General features: G+C 48.4%; 1 pseudogene; it reads right to left on the reverse strand.

Annotated features, from left to right (window-relative positions):
* Window positions 1-292: 292 nt before the first annotated feature.
* On the reverse strand, window positions 293-15,588 carry LOC115663628 (lipase-like; annotated as a pseudogene).
* Window positions 15,589-17,255: the final 1,667 nt, after the last annotated feature.

Below are 17,255 nucleotides of genomic sequence, written 5' to 3' on the forward strand. Positions count from 1 at the left end.
ATGAGCCAGTGATAGAAGGTAAGATCACTGCTTGAAAAGTGGTCTCCCTAGACAGTCTTTGTTTCACCTCATAAAACAGGATAATTGCCTAACCGTGCAAGTCTTACAATTCCGAAATTCACACACATCTGCCAATTTTGTGAAGTTCAACGAGAGTTCAACCCCCCAAAAAGGGGAAAAAAAGGAAGGAAAAAAACTGGTGATTCAGCTATGGATAGCTCAGCATAGCATCCACACACCCTTAATAGATTTCATCAAGCCTAATAAACAAAGCCACAGGTCCAATATTAGATTGATAGGTAAACTTGCGAGCGCATTCATTCAATAGATATCACAGAATTGTATTAACAAGAATGATAGAGTCAACTTCATGCTATTTACATTCCAAGTGAATTTCAGTAGAGATCCTATGCATCTTGTGATGGACATGGAAACATATGATGGAATGCATTTCGTGAACAAACTTCATCTGGAGCTACCAAATGATCTTTGAGAAATTAGGTGCTGGCTTAGGAGCATTTTACTTTAAGTTGCTCTTGGCATTGGAGTCTGAACGCAACCTTAATGCAGAAGCAGAAAAATTCTTGGAAAGCATAAGATTTCCTTTGTCAACTTCGCTTCCATATTCCTTCAATCGTGGGTCCATGATGATTTTGCACGATCCCCATGTCTCCGCCATTAATTCCACACCATAGTAGACTAAATGGTCCACGATGATCATCCGTCCGTAAATATTCCCAGTAAGAAAGGACTGGCATTCTCTAGAATAAGCTGGTCTGTCACACGTCTTATTGCAACTAGCACAATAAATCCACAAAATAATTGCTTGTAACAGGTAGCTACGACTGCAACTACCTCCTTACCTGCTGCCCATTGGATCTTCTCCAGAGCCACCACAAACTTCCTCAACCTGATACACCAGACTACCAAATCCTCTATTATACAGCCATACCTACAACAAAAGAAAGATTCCAATTACATGTGCACACTAACATAGAAAAGAGTAAGATCATCTCACACCAAATTATTTTCACATTATCTCACATCAATATGTTAATCCGTGGCTGTCATTGAAGTTGCCAATAATTATAGGCATTAGTAGACATACATAATATAAATGAGTAATACCTTATAATTGCATAGAGCTTAAGACTAGGTCATCATCCATCATAGAGAGAGAGAGAGAGAGAGAGAGTAAATAATACACATTATTGTGCGTCTTAAATTTTGGAGTTGGTACAAGAAACTCATGATAGCTTTACAGGAAGGAGAGGAGTTCCTTAAATATTGTCAAAAAGGTCATGAGTACTACAAACTGCCCTGCTTTGTTAAGAAAATCGTTGGAAAAAATAAGACATCTCTAGTTAGTTAGGTTGAAAGAATGCAAAGTAAACATCAAATGCAATCAGCGACAATTCCCCATAATTTATCTGATATTCCATCAAGATCAAATTCATACCTCTCTACGGAAGTGGTGGCATGTCTTTGTGGGAACCGAGAATAGTACGGAGACAAATGAGGCACAACATCATGTCCATTAGTAATATGTGTAGTGTATTTGGCACACGGTCACTGTAGTCAGACACAGACGTTGCATTTCCAATACGAGGTTGTCCAAATGTCAAAACCTGGACATTCTGTGCTTCCTGATTGACCTGGAAATTAAGTGTCCTCAGTTATATAAGTAAATCAAGTGAGTGCTGGTCTGGAAAACAACTTCAGCACACACAATTAGACAGCCAAGCAACTTCAGTGTTCAATACTTTCACGAGGGGAAAAACTACTATGCATCAATAAACATATATTGCCACATACGAAGGTGAACGATAGATCAGCCCTTTCTCTCCATGAGGTTTGGAGGTCTAGCGTTACTCTGTCTAGATCCCGTCCATAATTTTCCAAAACCAAACCCCACAACCACAACAAAACCAACCCCACCCTCACCCCAAGAAAAGGTGTTAATAATATGGAATAGTAGGATTGGGGGTGAATTTACAACCAAGGCGCATTTAAATGCTTCCACAACAAGCACTTGGATGTTGGCGGGGTGAGTCACATCCAGCTAATGACATAAACAAAAAATTCCAGGTTGATGGTGAAATTGCCCCTTGAACCCCAAACTTACAGTCATTGATAGCGAAGGAGAAACTAAATCTTAAAAAGGGCCATGACGCAAGGAAAGGGCCACGACGCATGAGCATGATGTCACAACTGGCTCAGAACAATTTTCAGCAGGAAACCAGCAAAAAAAATGACATTTTAAATCATCTAAGTGTTCGGACAAGATGTTACAGTTGCTATGAATACTTCGAGAAAAGGTTTAGTCTAAAGCTCGAGCAACCGATGATCCTATCCTAGGCCACATAAATGTGTGTATTATCTGAGTCCAAGACAAAGTTTGACCCTCAAAAATCACAACTTTTCATGGAGAAGAAAATTAATGGGACATGACTTTGGGGTGTTTACCATTTCTGGTACCAGTTCCACAACAGGTGCCTAGAAATCTCTGGACCACTCTGTCCAATAAAGCTGAGACAAAAAGCATAATTGACATTTTAGAATTGGCTCCAGCCTACAACATATCTGGCCCGTAGTCCAACAAAAAAGAAGCTGCTTCTTTTGGTTAGAGACAGACCGACAGAAACAGTGCACAGAACACAGATTTAGGATCAATATATTCTAGTTTAAAATGCATTAGCACTTCAAGATTACATGACATAAAATTTGAGCTTCAAGTGCTTGCCAAAGTTTATATATCCAGACTATTAACATATCAATAATCCCATAAAGTTTCCAACAAGTAAACTTTGTAATGATTAGTTGGAAGTCTTTATCCACTATATTTAGGCATTCAACCAACTTGAAGCTCCATGGCTTAACATGTAAGACTCAATTCACACAGCTAAATACATCAACCATAGGTGGTTCAGGTAAAGGGTTGTTTGCAACCCATTCTGCTTGTGTTATGTCTATGGGTTGATTTACCCAAAAAGAAGAAAAACAAGTTGCTGACCAATTGTAAATATAAATATGAAGCCATAGAAAGTTCAAGATATCCAGAGTCTAGACTTGTGACATCCCGAATTTCGGCCCATTTTTGGGATTTATAAAACGCGTAATTTGTCAGTGTGCTTATAGTAAAATCTCGCCCGGGAACTGATCACTCCCGGTTATCATTTTTAAATTAGAGATTTCGCTAGAATCGCACTCGATCGAATTTGGCCGTTATTTAGACCCCGAACTTGGCAGTAGATTTCCGGGAGTTTCGGGACGAAATAAATTGGACGGTGTCGATATTATTGTGGCCAGCCTCGAGATTGCCAGGAATAGTGGAAAAGTGAAATTTCGACCGGGTGCGGATTTAGACTAGCAGACCTCCCTCGTAGTGTGTTTTGAGTTATTTTATTTTACCCAATTGCCCTATAATATTAATTAGGCTTTTTATGGGCCGTTAGATTGTTTTTGGATTCGAACCGTGTCCGTTGAATCGCATTCGAGTGCGTTGACTTTCTTTTTCTCTCTTTCTCTCTCCTCCCCTTTTTCCCGCTCGCGTTCCCCCTGTCCCGTCTACTCTCTCTCTTTTCTCTCTCTCCCCTCTGTTGCGCCGAGCCCCAGACCTGCACGTTTCCTTTTCCCGTGCGTCTGCCCCTCTCTCCTTCCTTCCTTCCTTCTCTCTCTCTCTCTCTCTCTCTCTCTCTCTCTCTCTCTTTTTCCCCCTTGCATGCACACGTCCATCACGCATGCACGCACGCCCATTCCCCCCCTCTGACACCCCACCCTCTCTCTCTCTCTCATCTTCCTTCTTCTTCTCTTTCTTCTTCCTTCTCTTCTCTTCGGCTCTTCTTCTTCGATCTTCTTTCTTCCTCCCCGACGAGCCTGCGTGTGGCCCCGCTCCGCCTGGCGCCGACCCAGCTCGCCAATCGCCGCTCGCCGGACCGACCTCCGCCGCTCGTCACCACCGCACACCATCCGACCGCCACCTCCGCCTAGCCGCCCCGACTCTTCCTTCTCCTCCTCCCGAGCGCGTGAGCTCGGCTCGCCGCCGTTCCCGCCGCCGCGTCGCCTAGCTGCCCCCGTCGTCGCTGCTCGCCGCAGGCCGGCCAGCTCGCCGTCACCAGCTCGTCCGGCCGGCTCGTCGCCGTTGCCCCCCTTCTCGGCCCCGACTTCTCTCTCCCTCACCTCGCCCTCACCGCCCGGGCCGACCTCCATATCTCCTCCGGCTCGTCGCCGCCGCCGCGTGCTGTTGCAGCTGCCCGCCGCCGTCGCCGCGGCGTTGCCGTCGCCCATGTTGTGCCGCCGCGTCGCCACCGGTCCGCCACCCCACTCCCGGCCCAGCTTCTTCTCTCTCTCCCTCTCGCCTCCACCCCGGCCGACCTCCACCCTCCACGCAGCTCGTCGTCGCCTTTCGCTACCACCGCGCCGCCGTCGCCGTCGCCAGTAGTCGCCGCCGCCGGTCGCCGCCCAGGCTAGCCCGGCCCGGCCCGGCCCGCCCGGCCAAGCCGTGGCCAAGCGGCTCGGGCCAGCCCCGGCCGTAGCCAGCGGCCCGGCCGGCCCCGGGTCGTGGCCGAGCTTGCCGCGTCGTGCCCGTCCGAGCCAGCGCTGCCGCCCGTCCGACCAGCGCGTCGCCCGGCCGTGGCCCGGCGCCTTGCCCGCTCGGCCTTGCCGTGCGCCGGGCATGCGTTCGGCCACCGCGCGCCCGCGCGCCAAAGCGCGCTCGTCCGGCCATTGTGCCGCGTTGGCCGGCCACCGCGCCCGTTGACCCATGCCCGCGCCTAGTTCTAAGATTGTTCACCGGGCCATTTTAGGCCCGAGCCGATTTTCTCCGGGCCAAAACCAAGTAAGTGACTTCCTAAACCCTACCTAGTACTTTGGGTATTTTTAGACTTGTTTAGGGTGAAATTTAGTACCGGCTTAGGACTTTAATTAGGTGTGGGCTAATTAGACTGATTGTGCTTAATTGATGAATTATTGTGGCGATAATTGTGCGGCTGATTTAGTGATTTACTGAGATAAATATGCCTGACTGAATTGTCGTGGCGCTTGTGGGTGAATTGAATTAATTGAATGTGCCGACATGAATGTCGGGTCGGTGGACCGATGTGGGGAGCATGAATTGAGTTGACTGATGTGGCGTGCTAGATTGACATTGGCGAAAGGGTGGTGATTGAAAATTGATTTATATGACTAAGAGCATGGTGAATTTTGTATTGTGGTGCATGTGCATGAGAAAAGCCCGGATCGATCGGAGGGCTGACCTGAGGCGCAGTAGCGCGGGTCGTGGGAAAGTGTGAAATGTCCAGTGAGGGACGGAGCCCGGCTTGATCTGAGGGCTGACCTGAGGCGCAGTAGCGCGGGTCGTGGGAAAGTGTGAAATGTCCAGTGAGGGACGGAGCCCGGCTTGATCTGAGGGCTGACCTGAGGCGCAGTAGCGCGGGTCGTGGGAAAGTGTGAAATGTCCAGTGAGGGACGGAGCTGGCTTGATCTCGAGGGTCGACCCTGAGGCGCGAGAGCGCGGGTCGTGGGAAAGTGTGAAATGTCCAATGAGGGACGGAGCCCGGCTTGATCTGAGGGCTGACCTGAGGCGCAGTAGCGCGGGTCGTGGGAAAGTGTGAAATGTCCAGTGAGGGACGGAGCCCGGCTTGATCTGAGGGCTGACCTGAGGCGCAGTAGCGCGGGTCGTGGGAAAGTGTGAAATGTCCAGTGAGGGACGGAGCCCGGCTTGATCTGAGGGCTGACCTGAGGCGCAGTAGCGCGGGTCGTGGGAAAGTGTGAAATGTCCAGTGAGGGACGGAGCCCGGCTTGATCCGAGGGCGACCCGAGGCGCATGATAGCGCGGGTCGTGGGAAAGTGTGAAATGTCCAAAGGTGAGGACGGAGCCCGGCTTGATCCGGTGGCCGACCCGAGGCGCGATAGCGCGGGTCGTGAGAATGGGCCCGAGGCGCAGTGGCGCGGCAACGGTGTGAAAGGACCCGGGAGGTCGTGAGAAAGTTGGCTGGACCACGCATGTTGCATAGTGTTTGATTATGAGGTGAATACTGCTAGGCATGGTATGGGACGTGCCCAAGTGGTTTTACCTTATAATCGAGACACGCGCGAGTGTTATTGTATGATGCATGGAAAATTTCCTTGTGTGATCTGAATATGAGCTCTGCTGGATACACTAATGTGATTTGACTAATGTACAGTGTGGGCATGTGATTGGATGGCGAGGTAAGTCCATTGATGTGAATTTTATATGTTATCGGGTAGATTGCATGTACGACTTGTCTGGGTACGCATTGGCCTATGTGGGGTATAGGGGGTTGCTTATTGAGACTCGTTCTCACGGTTATTATATAACCATTTTCAGATCTGCGACCGTGATTGATTGGAGACGCCACCAGGGTATCTCGGGGATGGAGGACGGGTCAAGTTACTCCATATTTTGTGTGCCCCTCTTTTGTATAGCGAAGTAGGATACCCCACCACTATTCCCTTTTGATGTTGTGTATTTGGAATTATTATTTTGTGCTATCCCTTTGTCATATTTTATTGTCTGGGTTGTTTTAAATTCGCTTCCGCTTGCCTTTATCTCTGATGTTTGAGTTGGGTCGGCGACGTGTCTGGGACGTCGCATTCAATGATCGACCATCGCGGGATGATCGCGCGCTCGTAGGGTGCGGGGCGTGACATCCCCGTTGATTTGGTATCAGAGCAAGGTCAGCTCGAACCAAGATGGTCGAAGCTTGGAGTGATAAGGAGCGATGACTTTGGGGTAGCTAGTTAGGGAGACTTGTTGGCCATGCGTTACCTAGACTGCTTGGTTGTGATTGCTGAGTGATATTATGCACTAATACGTGAAATGCAGGTGCGACAGGACTTGAGGTTAGTGCACGATCGCTGTTCTTTGTGATTGAGTGGTGTTGTGATTGACTGCCTGCTTAGTGAATTGTGGTGATTCACTGCCTAGGGCTTAGACTGGTATAGTTGGCCTAGGTCTTTAATTCCCAAGAGGAATTATAGCAGGTAAGTGGGTGGTGTGAACCCTGTCAGTATGAGTAGCCGAGGTCGAGGTCGAGGTCGAGGTCGTGTAAGTCCGCAAGTTGGAGTTGTGGGGGATCCCAGATGGAACGAGATTTTGATGGCACTCGAGGAAGTTGGAATTTTAATGCGAAGGCAAACTGAGGAGCGAAATGCGACTATTACTACTGATTCTGAGGCCGCTGTTGCCGCCACCAATAAAAGTAACGGGAATCGTGGGCATAATGGAAATGTTGGGAATCAAGGCCAAGGGTAAGTTAATGCAGTTAGACAAATGCATCAGTTGGTTGGAATATTTTTTGAAATTTAAACTTGTGAGGTTCGATGGGAAGAGGTGACCCGGAGGCTACATTACTTTGGACGGAGGGCATTGAGGTATTCGGGTGCACTGATGATGAGAAAGTGACCCTGTGTGTATATCAACTTTAAGGAAATGCAAATGATTGGTAAGAGGGCCCCCGAAGTGGGATATTTCATAGGGCATATTTCCAAGCTGGGGTGTCGTTATCGAGGCCTTCAATGGGAGGTACTTTCAGAGAGCACGTGAGGACAGAAAATGATATAGTTTCTTTGGCTTCGCTAGATTCGGATGTAATCGATCAATACGAGGTCGAGTTTATAAGGTTGCCTAAGTACGAACCAAGGATGGTCAAGGACCATGTGGATAGGACAAGGAGGTTTCGGGATGGATTGGAACTGGAATTCCGCAATCAGTTAGTATTTTTGAGTCTTAAGGGATTACAATGAGTTGTATGAGAGAGCTCGATGGTTGAGACGGATACGAGTGAAAGGGCTACCGAAATGGATCGCGGTACGCGCCGGCTAGGGACAATAGGAACTTTGGAAAGAAGCCTATGACAAAGAATCAGAGATTTGTCCCTCTAGTAAAAAAAGAACTTTGGGAAGCCGAATTACTATTCCAACGCCGCATGTCGGTCTTATGGAAAGAGGCGTAGGAATGACCATTGCCAAGGTGGAAGTGGAGCATGTTTTGGATGTGGCCAACATGGTCACCAAGCGAGAAATTGTTGATTCGACAAAGTTAGACCACCGATGCAATTGCAAAGAACCGCAAGTAGGACATTAAGCGGGAACCGCCCGTAATAATCGTAATCGGCTACGGACGTAAGGAAATGTGTATGTTGTGATTGGGAAGGAATCAGAGAATTTGTCTTAAAAAAGCCTAGATGCATTATGTGATGCACGACGTATAATTGCTTATAATGGGTAGGCGCAATCGGTTCAAGGATTTCTAAATTACTGACGGTATTCTTGGACGAGTTGGGAAGGATATGTGTTGCTTGGAGATTTCGGATTTTGTAAAGGACTAAGGCGATTATTTTGAGAGACCATTGGATTGAAATTGGATGGGTTGAGCTTTATCTTCGAGGTGTAAAAAGGTGATTATTTTGTGGATGACTAGTTGGTTGAGGAACCAAGGCTAAAGGACATAACCGAGGTGTGTAACCTTCCCGATGTCTTTCCTCAGGAATTGCCGGGATTGCCACCTAATAGTGAAGTGGAGTTTGTGGTTGAGTTGGCCCTAGGGACGGAACCAATTTCGAAAGCGCCCTATAGGATGTTGTTGTCAGAATTGAAGGAATTGAAGGTTCAAATGCAAGAATTATTGGAAGAAGGTTTTATTCGTCTATGTAAGTCTCCATGGGGAGCGCCAGTTTTATTCGTGATGAAGAAGGACAGATCGTTAAGGTTATGTAGTGACTACAAACAGTTGAGTCAGGTGACTATTAAGGATAAACGCCTGTTGCCAAGAGTAAATGACATGCTCGACCAGTTATAAGGGACATCAATATTTTCTAAGATTGACTTGAGGACTGGTTTCTACCAATTGAGGATCAAGAAGGAAGACGTGCCGAAGTCGGCATTTAGGACGAGGTATGGACGCTATGAGTTTACGGTGATGCCGTTTGGACTGACGAATGCCCCTGCAGCCTTTATGGATTTAATGAATCGGGTATTTAAGGAATTTCTGGATTAGTTTGTAATCGTGTTCATAGACGATATCTTGGTATACTCGCAGAGTCCCGCTAAGCATAAGTTACATTTGGAAAAGAGATCTATGGACTTTAAGGGAATACGCACTCTATTCTAAGTTTAATAAGTGCGAATTCTGGCTTCATTGAGTGGCGTTCTTAGGACATGCGATACTGGGGAAGGGATTGTAGTGGATTCGACAAAGATTGAAGCCGTCACGAATTGGCCGAGGCCGACGTCAGTAACCGAGGTTCGGAGCTTCTTGGGTCTAGCAGGCTATTATAGGCGCTTCATGGAAGGGTTTTCGGCACTAGCTACGTCGTTGGCACGGTTGTTAAAGAAGGAGACGAGGTTTGAATAGACGGATGAGTGCGAAAGGTGCTTCCAAGAATTGAAACAGAGGTTGACGACCGCGCCAGTGTTAGCGATCTCGTCAAGTCCGGGAGGATTTGAGAATCACAGTGACGCGTCGTTAGGAGGATTGGGATGCGTGCTAATGCAACACGGGAAAGTAGTGGTATATGCATCGCGTCAATTGAGACCGTATAAGCTGAACTATCCGATGCATGACTTGGGATTGACCGTAATTATATTTGTCCTTAAGATTTGGAGGCATTACTCGTGTAGGGAGAAATTTTAGATTTATACAGATTATCAGAGTTTAAAGGTATCGGTTTTCTCGAAAAAGAACTTAGCCTGAGACAGCGTCCTTGGATGGAACTCCTTAAAGACTACGACTGCGATATTTTATATCACCCCGGAAAGGCTAATAAGGTAGTGGATGCACTGAGTTGGAAATTGAGCGTTGCGCATATGATGGTCAAAGAATGGACCTTGTTGGAATGAGTCCGGGATTTAGAGTTTAAGTTTGAAGTGAGCCATGTTTTAAAGTCTACTTGCCGCATTGAGGATTGAACCAAAAATTCAGACTAAAATTAAGACTTTACAATATACGGACCCGGAGATTCAGAAGATTTTGATGTATGGATGCCACAAAAAAGGAAATCGGATTTTCAGATATCCGAGGATGGGATTCTAAAGTTCCGTGGATGGTTATGTGTGCCAAGTGATACAGAACTGAAGGAAGAGATTCTGTTTGAAGCACACCGTAGTACGTATAGTATTCACCCGGGGAGTACAAAAATGTATCAGAATTTACAGCAGCATTATTGGTGGAAAGGCAAGAAAGTAGATGTAGCCAAGCACGTGACCGAGTATCTAACATGCCAACAAGTGAAGACACGGCATTGTAAGCCGGGTGGATTGTTGCAGTCATTGGAAATCACCGAATAGAAATGAGAGCATAACGCGATGGACTTTGTTATGAAACTACCAAGAAGCAAAGGGGCCATGATTCAATTTGGGTTATAGTAAATCGGCTGATAAGATCAGCACATTTTCTGGCAATGCGAAAGGACTTCGCATTAGGAAGGTACGCAAGATGGTGCGTGCAACAGATAGTTCATCTTCATGGAGTACTAGTGACGATCACTTCAGACCGTGATCCTAAGTTTACTGCCGCTTATTGGAAAAGTCTTCATACGGCATTAGGAACTAGGTTACAGTTTAGCACGGCCTATTAGTCGCAGACGAATGGCTAGTCTGAGAGGACGATTCAGACTTTGGAAGATATGCTGCGACCATGTGCATTGGATTTTAGGGGAAGTTGGAAAGAATAATTGCCCTTGGTTGAGTTTGCCTATAACAATAGCTATCAGCAGAGTTTTAGAATGGCACCGTTTGGGGCATGGTATGGCAGGGTTTGCAGAACACCGGTTTGTTGGGATGAGTGGGTGAGAGGAGCATCACGGGTCCCAAGTTGGTTCAGCAGTCAATTGAAACAGTCAGAGTGATTTGGGAACACCATGGAACCGAAGGTGCGACGTGGAAAAGTGAAGAGTTGATGCGACACCAATACCCCCATTTGTTTGAATAGTTGGGTTGGATTGTAAATTTCGAGGACGAAATTTTTGTAAGGGGAAGAGTTGTGACATCCCGAATTTCGCCCATTTTGGGATTTATAAAACGCGTAATTTGTCAAGTGTGCTTATAGTAAAATCTCGCCAGGAACCGATCACTCCCGGTTATCATTTTTAAATTAGAGATTTCGCTAGAATCGCACTCGATCGAATTTGGCCGTTATTTAGACCCCGAACTTGGCAGTAGATTTCCGGGAGTTTCGGGACGAAATAAATTGGACGGTGTCGATATTATTGTGGCCAGCCTCGAGATTGCCAGGAATAGTGGAAAAGTGAAATTTCGACCGGGTGCGGATTTAGACTAGCAGACCTCCCTCGTAGTGTGTTTTGAGTTATTTTATTTTACCCAATTGCCCTATAATATTAATTAGGCTTTTTATGGGCCGTTAGATTGTTTTTGGATTCGAACCGTGTCCGTTGAATCGCATTCGAGTGCGTTGACTTTCTTTTTCTCTCTTTCTCTCTCCTCCCCTTTTTCCCGCTCGCGTTCCCCCTGTCCCGTCTACTCTCTCTCTTTTCTCTCTCTCCCCTTGTTGCGCCGAGCCCCCCACCAGCACGTTTCCTTTTCCCGTGCGTCTGCCCCTCTCTCCTTCCTTCCTTCTCTCTCTCTCTCTCTCTCTCTCTCTCTCTCTCTTTTTCCCCCTTGCATGCACACGTCCATCACGCATGCACGCACGCCCATTCCCCCCCTCCGACACCCCACCTCTCTCTCTCTCTCATCTTCCTTCTTCTTCTCTTTCTTCTTCCTTCTCTTCTCTTCGGCTCTTCTTCTTCGCTCTTCTTTCTTCCTCCCCGACGAGCCTGCGGTGGCCTGCTCCGCCGCCGCCGCCGACCCGCCTCGCTAATCGCCGCTCGCCGGACCGACCTCCGCCGCTCGTCACCACCGCACACCATCCGACCGCCACCTCCGCCTAGCCGCCCGACTCTTCCTTCTCCTCCTCCCGAGCGCGTGAGCTCGGCTCGCCGCCGTTCGCCGCCGCGTCGCCTAGCTTGCCCTCGTCTGCCGCTGCACGGCCACGCTCGCGTCACGCTGTCCGGCAGCTGTCGCCGTTGCCCCCCTTCTCGGCCCTGCTTCTCTCTCCTCACCTCGCCCTCACCGCCCGGGCCGACCTCCATATCTCCTCCAGCTCGTCGCCGCCGCGTGCCAGCTTTGTTGCGGCTGCCCGCCGCCGTCGCCTATTGTGCCGTCGCCGACTTGCGCGTGCGCCGCGTCGCCACCGGTCCGCCACCCCCTCGGCCCAGCCTTCTTCTCTCTCTCCCTCTCGCCTCCACCCCGGCCGACCTCCACCCTCCCCGCAGCTCGTCGTCGCCGCTCGCTACACCAGCGCGCCGCCGTCGCCGTCGCCGTGATCGCCGCCGCCGGTCGCCGCCCGACCAGTAGCCCGGCCCGGCCCCGGCCCGGCCAAGCCGTGGCCAAGCGGCTCGGGCCGGCCAGGCCGTAGCCACGACCCCCGGCCAGCCGGGTCGTGGCCGAGCTTGCCGGCGTAGTGCCGTCCGACCCGGGCGCGTCGCCCGTCCGGCCGGGCGCGTCGCCGGCCGTGGCCGGCGCCTTGCCGTTCGGCTTGCCGTGCGCCGGGCATGCCGTTCGGCCACCGCGCCCGCGCGCGTGCGCGCCGTCCGGCCATTGTGCCGCGTTGGCCGGCCACCGCGCCCGTTGACCCATGCCCGCGCCTAGTTCTAAGTGTTCACCGGGCCATTTTAGGCCCGAGCCGATTTTCTCCGGGCCAAAACCAAGTAAGTGACTTCCTAAACCCTACCTAGTACTTTGGGTATTTTTAGACTTGTTTAGGGTGAAATTTAGTACCGGCTTAGGACTTTAATTAGGTGTGGGCTAATTAGACTGATTGTGCGGCTGATTTAGTGATTTACTGAGATAAATATGCCTGACTGAATTGTCGTGGCGCTTGTGGGTGAATTGAATTAATTGAATGTGCCGACATGAATGTCGGGTCGGTGGACCGATGTGGGGAGCATGAATTGAGTTGACTGATGTGGCGTGCTAGATTGACATTGGCGAAAGGGTGGTGATTGAAAATTGATTTATATGACTAAGAGCATGGTGAATTTTGTATTGTGGTGCATGTGCATGAGAAAAGCCCGGCTTGATCTCGAGGGTCGACCCAGGCGCATAGCGCGGGTCGTGGGAAAGTGTGAAATGTCCAAATGAGGGACGGAGCCCGGCTTGATCTCGATGGGCGACTCGAGGCGCATGAGCGCGGGTCGTGGGAAAGTGTGAAATGTCCAGTGAGGGACGGGAGCCCGGCTTGATCCGAGGGTCGACCCTAGGCGCAGTAGCGCGGGTCGTGGGAAAGTGTGAAATGTCCAAGTGAGGACGGAGCCCGGCTTGATCCGGGGCGACCCGAGCGCGAGAGCGCGGGTCGTGGGAAAGTGTGAAATGTCCAATGAGGGACGGAGCCCGGCTTGATCTCGAGGGCGACCCGAGGCGCGAGAGCGCGGGTCGTGGGAAAGTGTGAAATGTCCAAGTGAGGGACGGAGTCCGGCTTGATCTCGAGGGGCGACCCGAGGCGCAGAGCGGGTCGTGGGAAAGTGTGAAATGTCCAAGTGAGGGACGGAGCCCGGCTTGATCTCGAGGGGTCGACCCGAGGCGAGAGCGCGGGTCGTGGGAAAGTGTGAAATGTCCAAAGTGAGGGACGGAGCCCGGCTTGATCTCGAGTGGCGACCGAGGCGCGATAGCGCGGGTCGTGAGAATGGGCCCGAGGCGCAGGGGCGGGCAGTGTGAAAGGACCTGGGAGGTCGTGAGAAAGTTGGCTGGACCACGCATGTTGCATAGTGTTTGATTATGAGGTGAATACTGCTAGGCATGGTATGGGACGTGCCCAAGTGGTTTTACCTTATAATCGAGACACGCGCGAGTGTTATTGTATGATGCATGGAAAATTTCCTTGTGTGATCTGAATATGAGCTCTGCTGGATACACTAATGTGATTTGACTAATGTACAGTGTGGGCATGTGATTGGATGGCGAGGTAAGTCCATTGATGTGAATTTTATATGTTATCGGGTAGATTGCATGTACGACTTGTCTGGGTACGCATTGGCCTATGTGGGGTATAGGGGGTTGCTTATTGAGACTCGTTCTCACGGTTATTATATAACCATTTTCAGATCTGCGACCGTGATTGATTGGAGACGCCACCAGGGTATCTCGGGGATGGAGGACGGGTCAAGTTACTCCATATTTTGTGTGCCCCTCTTTTGTATAGCGAAGTAGGATACCCCACCACTATTCCCTTTTGATGTTGTGTATTTGGAATTATTATTTTGTGCTATCCCTTTGTCATATTTTATTGGCTGGGTTGTTTTAAATTCGCTTCCGCTTGCCTTTATCTCTGATGTTTGAGTTGGGTCGGCGACGTGTCTGGGACGTCGCATTCAATGATCGACCATCGCGGGATGATCGCGCGCTCGTAGGGTGCGGGGCGTGACAAGACTCTTCAGGGCAGAGTTGGCAAAGAATTCCAGGTAACTCTTAACAGGCCAAAACTCAAAAAATGGAAGAACACAATAGAGAAGAACCAATATCTAAACCATAGCAATCTTTTAACGATCTTACCACAAGATCAAGTCTGCGAAAGGATGCCATAGCCCCTCCCATAGAATGCCCTGTCACCATGACATTGATGTCTCCATATATATCCTTGGCTCTTTTAACAGCATCCAAAGTATCAGGTCGCATTGTCGTATTGTGATAAGCATAATAAATCCATGATGAACCTAAGCAAAGACAATAGAAAAAGACCGTAGCTCATTCCAAATCAGAAGTATCCACAACTTGCAAGAGGCTTATCATCTCTAGAACTCACCACCATGGCACCACGCATGCTGGGGTAGTTTAGATCGAGCTGTTTCCAAGTAGAGATCTTCAACCCAATTCTGTATGCTTTAGACATAAATAGAAGTAATCACTAATTGAAAACCTCAAACAACTTTTCCAAGAACAATATTAGTGAGTATGTGATCTCCTCATGACTACATCTAAAATTACAAGCACATATCATGTCTCGGTGGAAATGATTCACTGTTTTCCTTCTTATGGATGGCAGACCCCTGGGCTTTGTGTACGCATTCACCGGAGGCTACTCTTCTTAGCTTAAATTTTCAGCAAATCCTTCGCATGTCAAATGTAAGAGGAAGAATTGCTAAAGTTAACATGCATTCCTTTGTTCATGAGTACCTTTGGAAGCTACAATCGCAGCATTAAGGTCTTGGCTTCTCCAATATATGCCTACAGGTAACATATATTGATTAGAAATAAAGACAAACAATTAGATGAAATTCAAATATAGAGGCATCACAAGCATCGCAAATTGGTAAACCACTGCGACATGGATTATATAACTGTATGCAGTGCTGGACATCAACTATTTGTTCAATGACTTCGAACACCTGCTTTCAGATAAAAGGCATTAATAACCAGTCAGAAGCTAATAAGAGAAGGCAGCATATGCCCACAAAATCTCATCTCAAGAATTGGCCATTTAGTACTGAGGACCTATTCTTTACGCAACCTTAGCAGCAATGTCATATTAAAACAAAGTCAAATTACCTTGGTCTTTCCATCAAACTTGGACATGTCCAACTAAAAAGCTCTGTCAAATCTGACATGTAAACTTACAAAATAAAAAGCTTTGCATCTAGTTACAATGTTATTGAATTGAAATTGGTGAAACCTGAAGGTAATAACAAGAAGCTCTAAGTAAATGGGAAAATCTTTCTAAAGAACACTTACAGCAGATGCATACTCCATGACCATCGTCGCGAGAGCGTGATTCAAAACAGCTTTATGAGCCTTGGACCTCACTCAAAGTTCTGCATTTACCAGTAGAGAAGATTTCAGATTGATAATGCGGTCACAAGCTCATTCAATTACAAGCACTGAGGCAAGTTTCTTATGTCTCTAGCAAGCTATTTCGACAAATCAAGTGAGAGGAACACTTAAGGAAACATCAACTCAAACCAATATTTTCAGTATATATCTGCCGTCCTTCGTGAACTTAAAGAACTAATTTTATTCCCAAAGTAGAAACAGCAGGATGAAATTTGTATCGAACAAATATGACCATATTCCAGACGTAGCATTGATCCAAACTCGGTAATCCAAGAGCTTAACAGAACTAACCAAATACAACACAACACTGCCAGTCCTATGCTTTGAAAACATCCAAATCGTACACCTGAGGGATCACTCAGCTATAGTCTGCCCCATTCGATCAGGCACCACAGCTCCCCAACACAGTCAATTATTCCCCCCCAACCCTGAACTGCCTAATCAGCCAAATTCACAATTCAAATCTCACTGTCCAAGCTCAAAACCAACCCACTCAATACCAGGGCCTGTCAATTCACTATCAAAACTCCCAATCCGGATTGAGCCAGAGGGATCAGGGCAGCAGTAACTGATGCCATGAACACGAATTGCAATTACCTCTCGCCCCACTCCACTTGCTGCAATCAAGCGTGCCAGAACAACCATCACTCCCAACCACGACCCGTTCCGCTCCACATTCTACAAGAGAATCGGATCGAACAGCGTCATCGAGAAAAAACTCGAAACCGCGCCCCACGGGAAAAATCCAATCTCCGCACGTTTCGCATGCGCAGACGATTACACGCGATCAAATGGCGCGATCTCGCAGCGAGATGGAGAGGTCGATCGGTCGCGATCTTTGTCCGCATTGCTCGAATTCGAAACCTCGATTCCGGTCTCGCAGGTTCGCGTGGATTCTTATGGCGATTGAAAGCCAAGGCAACTTGGGGGCAAAGGAAGGAGAGGATGATGAATTTTACTGTTTTTTTTTCCTGATTTGCCCTCGGGATCTTCTTCTGTTGGCGGGCACATCCGGTGGATTTCGTCGTTCGCGTGGGGGCACTGAACGAAGTTCAGCTAAGAAATTCAAATTTGGGGTTCTATCTTCTCAGTTCTCTCTCTTTATGGAGCTTCCCTTTGGTGTCTCTCCACGTTAGCACTTTGACTCGAGCTTTAGTTCAATTAGTTGGTTCGAACCCGGTTTCTGAACAACGCCACTTAAATTAAATAATACGCACACGTTGACGAGAATGGCGAGGCCGAGTTGGAGGGCTATGAGGTTTGATGTTTGCTATTTTACTGGATTAGTTGGAATTTTCCGAATCAGATTCAGCGGATCTCTTGCTTGCATGCTAGGGTTCGTGGGGTCGGTTGCGGTTATAGGTCTCTCCGGGCATTTTGTGCTAGGAAGTGGACGTGTGCTTCGTGTGTGA

The sequence above is a fragment of the Syzygium oleosum genome, unplaced genomic scaffold, assembly GCF_021117445.2.
Source record: "Syzygium oleosum isolate NSW1041296 unplaced genomic scaffold, Sole_v2.1 Sole_v2.01, whole genome shotgun sequence".
In the NCBI taxonomy this organism is placed as follows: Eukaryota; Viridiplantae; Streptophyta; class Magnoliopsida; order Myrtales; family Myrtaceae; genus Syzygium; species Syzygium oleosum.